General features: G+C 36.6%; 1 long non-coding RNA gene across 1 annotated transcript; it reads right to left on the bottom strand.

Moving 5' to 3' along the window:
• Positions 1 to 3,849: 3,849 nt before the first annotated feature.
• On the bottom strand, positions 3,850 to 7,217 carry LOC148600659 (uncharacterized). The gene is made up of 2 exons (XR_015917266.1): positions 6,775 to 7,217; positions 3,850 to 5,134 (listed from the first exon to the last, which is right to left on the bottom strand). It is a non-coding gene; the product is annotated as an uncharacterized LOC148600659 (long non-coding RNA).
• Between the last annotated feature and the right edge of the window lie 4,920 nt (positions 7,218 to 12,137).

Raw genomic sequence — 12,137 nt, 5'->3', positions numbered from 1 at the left:
TTCCTCGCAGGTTAAAAAACCCTACTGTGATATTCTCCCAATGTAGGAACCATAGGGCTCCGTCACAGGAGGCTAAATTGCCCGACCCTACCCACCTCTCCCTATTTCCAGTGGCAATCAAAATTTGTTGACCCAATTATCGTTTTGTCCCATCCCAATTTTCATTTCATCATCATTTCATGTTCATTTTATCATCCACTTCATGTTCATCGCCTGAATATAGCTGAAATATTGCTGCTCGGGCATTTAACCTCAACAATCAATCACTCATTTATCATCTCAGGTTCTTAGGGGTAGATGCGACGTATGAAATCTCCGAAACTAAGATACGTCTTTTATATAGCGGAATCCAAGATCAAATGTCTGACTAAACAATGTTTTTTCCTTTGATCAGATCTGTTATAAAGACAGCCTCATTAGCGTAAAATATTCGGTCAGCAAGTAGAGGGCCACAATTTGTTCACCACACTGGACAAATATGTTATCGAGATAAACAAAAACATTCCAGCATTTTGAAAACATTTTCTTCGGTATATTTTGAAGATGAATTGGAATCGTTCTATACAATAAAAAACATAGGTGATCGTGAAATCTGGAAATGCAAGTAATAATCTTATATTAGTTTTTTCAAAAAAGAAACCAAATTATTATTTGACACCTATGTCAAAATTCTTATCTTACGGTAGTAGATCTTGGGTACCCCAAATATTTTCCCATAATTTCTACATGATTTTACGCTAACTGAAGTACATCTGACAATTTTAAAAGAAATTTCGCTGTGTAGATTTTAATCATTAAAGACTAAAATATTGCATCTGTACAAATAAATCACTGGCCAAAGTTTACCATATCTGGTATGTTATTTTACAGAATATTTAAATTCACAACTGAATATTAAGTCAAATTCACTTAAAAGGGTATAGATATATCATTTAATATGCATTTTTTTAAGTCCTAATTATGTTGTGGATGAGTAACTTGGCTTTAATTTGACCAAAATTAAAAAAGGAAAGCAATTTTAAGCTATCTTCTTATATATAAACATCTATTTTGCAAAATCCTTTCAGTCAATTTTCATACAAAAATTATATTTAACGGACCATTCATTTACAAAACTAAACGCAATTTTTCAAAAGTTCATCTTGTAGTTTTTTGTAACGTTTATTTTTCTTGAGGTACATCATAGAAAAAAATACTTTATCAGTCAAATTAATGGCGAAAATTATGAACGTTTTCAATATAAAGGCAACCTATTGCATGTATCAAATTATGATATCGTATTTTAAATAAAGAGCATTGCCGAAAGCACAGAAAAGTGCAACATAATGTCAGCTTCAATACTTTTCTGAATTATTAGACAATTTATATGATAAACACAGTTATATGCTTAATGAAGGGATATGCTGAACACAGCCACATGTGCATATTGAAAGCAGAAAGCTTGAAATCTCATAATGAAATATCAAATAGCAACTTCTTTGAACCCTTAAAGGTTAAGGAGAAGGAGTAATCAAGTTAACTAAGATTCGAGCAGAAACCAAATAATTTAATCCAGGAATAAAGAGCAGACAATGAAAACAGACACACACACACAACATATATTATAAAAAAACCAAAATAATACATACAAAGTAACAAAAGTGAATGAGCAACTCTGACTTCACCAAAACAAAAAAAAAAAAAAAAAAAAAAAAAAAAAAAAAAAAAAAAAAAAAACAGGGAGCAAGGACCAGGTGCATCGTAAGGGTAAGCGTCCTCTGCTTTTCTATAACATTAGCCGAGTTCTCATAAAAAGTCAAGTTCCGGGTAGACGAAAGTTGAAAGGAAAACTATGACATGTTGAACAAATCATTGTTTATAGTGCAGTTGGATAGTCCGTAACACAAAAAGTCTGCGTAGTTTCGGCAACCTCTGGCATAACGTATTAGTGATTTGAATATGTAATATATTATTTATAAAAATATTATAAAAACAACATTTTATATTTAGAAAAATGTAGTACTTCATGATGATGCAATAACTCTCAATATGTCTAAAAAGCCAAAACACATGTTTTTTTTTTGTCTGAAAAATGTCAACTTTTGCTAGAAATAAGATATTGCGAATACTTTTTCTCATTTCAAGATTATCAAAACATTGGAATGTCTTAAAATGTGTCAAACCATTCCATATTTAGTACATTGTAGTGGATGCCATAACTCTTAAAATATCTACAAGTTGATTGTTTAGTTAAAAAAAAGGTAATTATCACTACATGTAGGACTTTGCAAACTATATTGTTGTAGGAAGTCAGCAATACAATCAATTTTCTTAAAATTTAGGCAAAATAGAACCATTTTGCTATATTATAATGTTGAATTTGGATGCATCTTGATTTCTGTAAATTCCAATATCTAAGACTAATTGTCCGAGAGGTGTCAAGAAAAGGTCCATCTTGCAGTGACGAGAAAAACAGCCCTACATCAAAACTGATCCTCTACCACTGGAAACTGTTAGTACAATGTTTTTGGGAGTGTATGCTGTGTTATGATGCCTCCAAACCTGGGCACGGCCAACTGCAACATGAAGAGAGGGAAGCGACTCTCGTCTGACCAGTGAATGCGTCTCCAGGTTCTGCCTTGCTATGCACCAAGATAATATGTCTCTGCGATGGCGATCTGTATGCAAGGATCGTTTGATGACCCTCCTTGACCGAAGTCCTGCTTCTTTCATGAGCTCTCATACGGTTCTGGCTGATATATTACGATATGGTAACCACTGTCATTTAAGATGAGTGCTTGCTGCAAATGCATTTTGTCTAACTAGTCATCCTAGGCGTCTAACTTCATGTTGGGTTGTCACAGGTTATATACCACACCCAAGAAGGTTTGGAACATATTGTGTGGCAGCATGTTTTCTAACCAAATGGCTGATGACTGTGCAGTGGTACCCCAGCTGACGTCCAATTGTCTTGTAAGATATACCGGTAGAGAGCAAACCGATAATTCGCCATCTCTGTGGCTCCGTCAACCGTATTCTTGTCATGTTTACGTACAATGATTTTCCTCTAAGACATTCGGGGTTTAAATACCGAAATATTGCACTATTGCTTAGAAATTTCTATATATACAATGTTTATATGTTGTACGTGAGGCATATGCAATTTAATTTATTTTATTAAATCTACAACCACAGTAGTATTTATCAATTTAAAATGTAAACGATCCGAAACCAAATTATATAATTTCACAAACTGTATGCAACCACATGTGTCATTTAGGAAATCTATCTCGTATAACGACAATGTAAACAGTGAATATGTGAAAGATACAACATCACCAGAATAAATATGGCAACTCAAGGCCACCCACGTTCCTCATTCGACTTCCCCGGACTTGACTTTTTATGAGCAACTCGGCGGGTGTTTCTAGAAAAGCAGAGGACGCTTACCTACCGGTGCACCTGGTCCATGTTCCCAGTTTTTAGTGGAGTCAGAGTTTGTATGTATGATTTTAGTTACTTTATGTTCATTGTTGTGCATGTCTGTTTTTAATGTCTGGTCTTTGTCTCTGGATAACATTCTTTTGATTACCGCTATAACCTTGGTTATCGTGATTACTCCCTCAATGGATGACAAAGAAACCGTCACATCACAAAAGCAGAGTAGTTGCCCCATATACCACAGGAACATGAAAGTAAAGTAAAAATGAAACAATACATACAGAGGCCATAAATTCTTGCCTTTGGACAGGCGCACAAAATGCAGCGGAGTAGTTTGGTGTGATCACAACCCTCCCCTTATACCTTAGTTATATTTGATGAATAAAATCCAAAACAATCTTTTCTAATAAATATTATTATATATATAGATTATAAAAGTGAATCAAATTTATTTCTCAAATAATTGCATAACGTACACTGTAATCTGATTTCATAACATGTATATATTTCTGGGGTGTGTCAATTCTATTTCGCCTGCCTCTTCTACTCTTTCCCTTGATTACTCATTATTTTAATATAAAGGAAAAACGTTTTGACGTTTCAGTTTTCATTAATAATGTGTCAAATAAAGAACAAAGTGCTTTACAGGTCCCAAAATGGTCGAAATATATTTTTGTGTCTTTCTTTTTCATGTTTTATAACGAAGGATCAAATTTGTGATGTTTTAGCTTTGAAAATTTCGTTGTTTTTGTGCATTTCATTCATGAATGAGGAAATTTTGACTTTATGAAAAACCACATGATTTTTACAGTAGTCTACGGTGGCATATTTCCTCCAATATTTATTAGTAGTTGATATATTGATATGTTTGATTCTACTTTTATCACTATAGAAATTGATGTTTTTATAACCTTTTATCCAGTTAAAAAGAGAAGTTGTTCCGTAGCCTGTGTCTTGTAACGAGGTTTTATTACATTCGGAAGATCCACAGAATGTACTGGTTGCTACCTGTTTTATTATCTGTTTTCCTAGGACGAGAAACATTTCGTCTATTGGTCCGATTTTGTTTTGAGCTGCGAATGTCAAGCCATAATACAAGTTCGGTGATACAATTTCTTTTAATCTGATGAAAATTTGTGGAACACAGAGAAATACATCATCATCGATCCTTATTCCAAGTTCTGCTTCTGGATAAGTTTCTTTTATGTATTTAAGTAAAACAAACATTTTTCTTCCAAATTTTACAGCATACCCATGCTCTGGTACATTAAGATAAACTATGTCTTTGTGAAGGTCGTTCTCTTTGATAGTTGCATTTGATTTTTCATCAAGAAAAAAATGATAGACGACTCGAAATGGCAATTGCTTGAGTGTTTTTTTTATTGTGCCAATCCATGTTTTTCTTAAAATGTCCCTTCTTTCATGAAACTCATCACTACTTAGTATCCCCATCACCACCAATGGTCGAGTGTCTAATTCTGAAACCAGTCGAAGATTCTGTGATAGCTTTTTGACAAGTTCACTCTCAACAAACATACTTGATCGACAACACATGTACGTTAGAGATACCAAAAGCAAGATAGATGACACAAATAAACATAAAACTTTCCGTGGGAAATATTGTTTTGAAGTCATGTCTATATTTTTGTTCTTTTTTTTTCAAATCAGATACAGCATCAACGTGACCAATATCATCCAGATTTGTAATAACTTTCTGAAAAAAAAATATTCATATCCTGTAATGAATTACTTGTGAACATAGTAGCTCAAAAAACTAATTTTACTTTTCTTCGTTACACAGTAACAAAAACAATACGCCTTAGAAAGTTTTCCCAAATACGGACGTATCAAAATATTAACCGGAATATCAAATTGTGGAACTCAATTGGGAAATTTTCGCATCTTTCAGTGGACCCAAAATGTTGTAATTGTGACCATAAAGTATTCAATGCATCTTATTTTCTTTATTCAAAGTGCAGTTGCGTAAATGACGTATCCTGACGTTTGGTCATCTGACAGCTTCTGAATCATTGTTTGGTAATTCAGTTTGCGACACCCCGTGCAGGTCCGAGTGTTAAAAGAATAGGCCTGCAGCAGCGCTAAGCTTGTCGTATAAGGCGACTAAATAGTGCTCAGAAATCTAGCCGGGGGCTAGGCGCTCTGCCCACAGAGCAACTGGGATGTGTGCCCCAGGTGGTGGAATGGGGTACCCCTGGCGTGTTACATGCTGGGGTTGTCAGGCTATAATACGGAAAACCTGACCGCAAACCATAGTGGTGCACCGTGTTGGGAAAGATGCCACGTTCCTCGCACGTTAAAGAACCCTGCTGTGGTATTCGATAGGAGTAGGAACCTTTGCGCTCCGCCACAGGAGGCTAAATTGCCCGACCTTTCCCATCCCCCCCTTTTTCCAGTAGCAATCAAAATTTGTCGACCTTATTGTCCGTGTGTCCCATCCTTTTTCTTTTTTTTTTCTTTTTTTTTTTTTTTCTTTTTTTTTTCTTTTTTTTTTTTTTTTTCTTTTTTCTTTTTTTCTTATTTTTTCATTTTATGTTCATTTTATCATCCACTTCATGTTCATCATCTGAATATAGCTGAAATATTGCTGCTCGGACGTTAAACCCCAACAAACAAACAAACAAACAGTTTGCGACTGACGTGTCACCAGTCTAAGTTGTTATTCTTTCCACATGAAAATTATACGTGAAGTCATTGGGCGTTACACCTCGAACCGTTCCTACAGACACGTATATGAATAAAGAAACAGAGAGAGGAACATTACGTAACCATTGTATTGCAATTGATATATTAGCTGTTGTATTTTTATTCTTCAGTGGTAAAATATGTCGAATCGTAATTGAAAACATCAAATTGATTAGATGTATTGCCACTCTTGCAATGGATTGTGCATACTTTCTTTAACCATATTTTCAGTTTGTCTTTTGGTATGGTAGTATTAATATTGAAAGTTGAAAAGTTTTAATTGAATAACCTTTATGACTGATTCATTTACACATGAGTAGAACACAATTTTAATTTCTTGTTTTATGATTGTTGGAATCAAATTACAATGACACTATTTTAAACGTTAATTTGTCATTTACAAGTATATATGATTTATATAAATATTTACTTAACCAAAGAAAAAAAACAAAAAAAACAAAAAACAAATACCGATGCTTCAAAACAAAAGGACAAATAAAAACAGTTGAAATCAACGACATGGGCAAAACATGAAAACAGGTAATTGGAACAATCTACATACACGATGTAAAGAACACAATGAAATACAATAACATAAAAAAAAAACACTAAGAATAAGAAAAATCAGGACCGCATACAACAAATACTTACAATGTGAAATCCCACAAGAAAACTGGTACTCCGACACATAACAACTAGGTAAAATCAAGTTAGTTTCAAGTTCAGTGGGTTGTCAATCCTGAATGACATGAAATCTAACTGAAGCTAGTGTAAATATCGGGAAAAATCTACTCTAACTGAATACTTAACGGTCCATTAGTTATTTAGCAGTATAAATGTGATTTTTTTTTCTCATATTTGTATAGTTTTTGCTGTACAATGGAGTACTATATAAGCAGATGTATGTTAATAAAGTAATAGTGAATTATTTAATAATCTTACAACTAAAATCATCTCTTATAATTAAAAAACCAGAATAAGCATTAATAGATCATTAGTTATAAACTCTTCAATGTACATGTCGTAATGTTCAAAAGGAAACTATTGATTTTGTAGGATGACACGTGTCCTGAATACAGATGTCTTTTTTGCACACCGCGCCAATCGATCCTCGATATGTCTTTAGATGATCGATGTTAAGGTTTTTTCATACGTAACTAAACTGTACTCGGCGTCACATAAATAACATACTGTTAAAATTTGAATAAAAATATTTTCTACGACTTTATTGACACCTACCGTCGTTTAAATTGTCTTAAATGACTTGCTCATTCGTTAGCCAAACGGCTTCTCCCTAAACGTTGAATCGTTAAATTCCGGTCAGATTTTAATTTTAAATTTATTGCATAAACCATGTGGTATTCTACAGGGTAAAAAATTACCTCATTCATGAAAATCATGCATAAAAACAACAAAGTATTAACGGCAAAAGGATTTTCAGGTGTTCCTGTTACTTAGAAGCCTTTATTGATGGACGTACAAAGTGATCTTAATAAACGTATCAGAATGTGACGACTCTATTCGCTACACTGCTCCATCGGATCAAATTGAATCAGGGAAGATATTGAAATGTACAGAAAGGTCTGAAAAATTCCCAACAATGTAAGAACTGTCAAATTTGCGTTTCCGCGGAAGGAACGACCAAACATTTGCATCGCAAATTTGACAGTTGTAAAATCGTTTGGTATTTTTCAGACCTTTCTTTATATAAGGATCTGATTAATTTTGCTGCTACCTTAAAAGTGTATTGAGTTCTGATGAACTTACAAATTAAAATTTTCGACAGCAGTGGCGGTCATGTGAAAATGGCAGACGATACGCAACTCCAATTCCCGATTGAGCCGCAGATTCTTAATCGTGGCGTCTTAAAAAAAACCTAGATATCAATTTTCATCAAAATCAAGTAACTGAATTTTCGACCGCGGTGGCGACCGACACGTATCTCCTAGTGCGATTTGTGCCAAAAATTATTAATCGGGACGGCCCATTTTGAAAGTGGCGGCCGAGATACAAGCAATTTTTTTCGTGATTTTGTTTGGTCCATTTAGCTGAATATATAGACCAAGTTTAGTGAAACTCTGATCAGCAATTTTTGAGATATTAGATGTTCTAATTTCCGGTTTAAAAAAAATAGGTACCTTTAGTCCGGCGGAAGCTGGAAATTTTTTTCCGAAGTTCTGCATCGTTCGAAGAGTAGTTCTAACTTCTTGAAAAGTTTCATGTTAATCGGACCAACCACTTTCGAGAAAAAGGGCGGACACTTATAAACATTTTTTATGACAGGAGAATTAAAATAATAATAATAAGAAGAAGAAGAAACACAGTAAAAACAATAAGTCACCGCCACTTCGTGGTCGGCGACGTAATAATAATAATAAGAATAAGAAGAAACGGAGCAAAAAAATAAGTTGCAAAACTTCGTTCTGGCGACTGAATAATAATAAGAAACAGAAAAAAAAGCGTCACCGCCACTTCGGGCGACTTAATAAAATAATAAATTAAACTTAATTAAAATTAATAATTTCCACGAAACGTGTAGAAGTCGCCTCCCGTTTCGCGATCTGTCTTTTGAGAAACATATCGTTAATGGAACGTGTTATGATTATTCGAGGCAGCGTAAAGAACCTGGATATCAAATTTCATCAAAATCGAACAACTTTTGGAGTTCTGCATCTTTCGAAGAGTAATCCTCTTAAGTTTTAACTCAATCAGATAAGGCTTTCTTGAGAAAACGTGGGGACAAATCAAGGAAATTTTATGACAGGAGAATTATAATAATAAAATAACAATAATAATAATAATAAGACACATAGTAAAAAACAATAGGTCTACGCCACTTCGTGGTCGTCGACTTAACAAGTTTTTAGTTGTGCTTGCAAGTCACATAAGTCCCCTCACGTTCCCCAAATAGTCTCAGAAACCAAAATTTTGAAAATCTGCATATATTTATATTTTTTTGGCGTGCACATCTGTAGGATGCGGCCAAACTTTTGAGCAAGTTTCGTTTCAATAGTAAACAAGAGTAGGATTAAAAAATTCCTGATAGCCAATACAAATTTACTGTAAATAACCAAAGTCAAGGGTTCACTATTTTCCTTCAACACATTTTTCTATCTGGATATTCCATAATTTGACACGGTAATACAATAGTTGCTATCCCCTCGTAAGATAATAATACCAGAAGCTCAGAGGCCTTTCACTATTCTTGCTTAATTTGGTTTTATGGGCCAAGTGGTTTTCCGAGAAGAAGATAAAAATATGATTTCCCAATTTCTTTTATTTTCAGTCTTTTTTACATATATTAACAAAATTGTTACAACATAGATTTGGTACTTCTAATCAATCATGTAAGACCAATGAATAATAGGTGCCGATTTAACTAGCGTAAATACCAATTTAACTAGTTCCCGATTTGACTAGGTGCCGAAGTGTCTATATTTGGTGCCGATTTAACCTGGTGCCAAAGTGACTAGAATTCACACAAACAGCATGGCTGACAGCAAAGTGAGAGCAGGAAAGTTGCGATTGAAAAGTACACATTTCGCAACAGTTAGAGTGTATAACACAAAATTTACGTGTCATATATTATGACCTATACATCTTTTCGGCCGAAGCACCCCTCCTTTTAATTTTTTTGTGAAGTGAACATCTAAGGGTTAATTTTTCAAAATATTTGAATTCAGCATACAATTTTAAGCCTAAATATTCAGTTTCATAAAATTCTAATGACATTTACATAATTTTCCAAGAGGGTACCTTATTTTGGATGGCGGCTCACTAAAAAAATCTGAAATGTGCATTCAATCACACTTAGATAGTTTTATATAATTCCTAAGTTTGGTGAAGATATCTCGTCATATTTCCAAATAGAGAAAAAAAACATCTGAAAAATCACAAAAATGACGATTTTTTTCCGGTTTTTCTTTTTCTTTTTTTTTTGTTACCATGGCAACACAATACATTTCGAACGACTTTTTTGCATAATATAATAGAGCTCATAAAACTCTATCACCATATTAAGTGCAGGTCCGGGTGTTAAAAGATTAGGCCTGCAGCAGCGCTAAGCTTGTCGTAAAAGGCGACTAAATAGTGCTCAGAACCCTAGCCGGGGGCTAGGGCGCTCTGCCCACAGAGCAACTGGGATGTGTGCCCCAGGTGGTGGAATGGGGTACCCCTGGCGTGTTACATGCTGGGGTTGTCAGGCTATAATACGGAAAACCTGACCGCAAACCATAGTGGTGCACCGTGTTGGGAAAGATGCCACGTTCCTCGCACGTTAAAGAATCCTACTGTGGTATTCCCCCGAAGTAGGAACCTTTGCACTCCCTCACAGGAGGCTGAAATGCCCGACCCTACCCACCTCTCCCTATTTCCAGTGGCAATCAAAATTTGTCGACCCCATTGTCCTTGGGTCCCATCCCTTTTTCATTTCATCATCATTTCATGTTGCCCCGTGCAGGTCCGGGTGTTAAAAGAATAGGCCTGCAGCAGCGCTAAGCTTGTCGTAAAAGGCTACTAAATAGTGCTCAGAAACCTAGCCGGGTTAGGGTTAGGGTTAGGGTTAGGGTTAGGGTTAGGGTTAGGGTTAGGGTTAGGGTTAGGGTTAGGGTTAGGGTTAGGGTTAGGGTTAGGGTTAGGGTTGGGTTAGGGTTAAGGGTTAGGGTTAGGGTTAGGGTTAGGGTTAGGGTTAGGGTTAGGGTTAGGGGTTAGGGTTAGGGTTAGGGTTAGGGTTAGGGTTAGGGTTAGGGTTAGGGTTAGGGGTTAGGGTTAGGGTTAGGGTTAGGGTTAGGGTTAGGGTTAGGGTTAGGGTTAGGGTTAGGGTTAGGGTTAGGGTTAGGGTTAGGGTTAGGGTTAGGGGTTAGGGTTAGGGTTAGGGTTAGGGTTAGGGTTAGGGTTAGGGTTAGGGTTAGGGTTAGGGTTAGGGTTAGGGTTAGGGTTAGGGTTAGGGTTAGGGTTAGGGTTAGGGTTAGGGTTAGGGTTAGGGTTAGGGTTAGGGTTAGGGTTAGGGTTAGGGTTAGGGTTAGGGTTAGGGTTAGGGTTAGGGTTAGGGTTAGGGTTAGGGTTAGGGTTAGGGTTAGGGTTAGGGTTAGGGTTAGGGTTAGGGTTAGGGTTAGGGTTAGGGTTAGGGTTAGGGTTAGGGTTAGGGTTAGGGTTAGGGTTAGGGTTAGGGTTAGGGTTAGGGTTAGGGTTAGGGTTAGGGTTAGGGTTAGGGTTAGGGTTAGGGTTAGGGTTAGGGTTAGGGTTAGGGTTAGGGTTAGGGTTAGGGTTAGGGTTAGGGTTAGGGTTAGGGTTAGGGTTAGGGTTAGGGTTAGGGTTAGGGTTAGGGTTAGGGTTAGGGTTAGGGTTAGGGTTAGGGTTAGGGTTAGGGTTAGGGTTAGGGTTAGGGTTAGGGTTAGGGTTAGGGTTAGGGTTAGGGTTAGGGTTAGGGTTAGGGTTAGGGTTAGGGTTAGGGTTAGGGTTAGGGTTAGGGTTAGGGTTAGGGTTAGGGTTAGGGTTAGGGTTAGGGTTAGGGTTAGGGTTAGGGTTAGGGTTAGGGTTAGGGTTAGGGTTAGGGTTAGGGTTAGGGTTAGGGTTAGGGTTAGGGTTAGGGTTAGGGTTAGGGTTAGGGTTAGGGTTAGGGTTAGGGTTAGGGTTAGGGTTAGGGTTAGGGTTAGGGTTAGGGTTAGGGTTAGGGTTAGGGTTAGGGTTAGGGTTAGGGTTAGGGTTAGGGTTAGGGTTAGGGTTAGGGTTAGGGTTAGGGTTAGGGTTAGGGTTAGGGTTAGGGTTAGGGTTAGGGTTAGGGTTAGGGTTAGGGTTAGGGTTAGGGTTAGGGTTAGGGTTAGGGTTAGGGTTAGGGTTAGGGTTAGGGTTAGGGTTAGGGTTAGGGTTAGGGTTAGGGTTAGGGTTAGGGTTAGGGTTAGGGTTAGGGTTAGGGTTAGGGTTAGGGTTAGGGTTAGGGTTAGGGTTAGGGTTAGGGTTAGGGTTAGGGTTAGGGTTAGGGTTAGGGTTAGGGTTAGGGTTAGGGTTAGGGTTAG

This window comes from Perna viridis, chromosome 12 (genome assembly GCF_037379345.1).
Source record: "Perna viridis isolate PV_CMFRI_1.1 ecotype Kerala chromosome 12, ASM3737934v1, whole genome shotgun sequence".
Lineage (NCBI taxonomy): Eukaryota > Metazoa > Mollusca > Bivalvia > Mytilida > Mytilidae > Perna > Perna viridis.
Note: the sequence above shows the minus strand (reverse complement) of the source record. Positions and strands in the feature narration are given on the sequence as shown.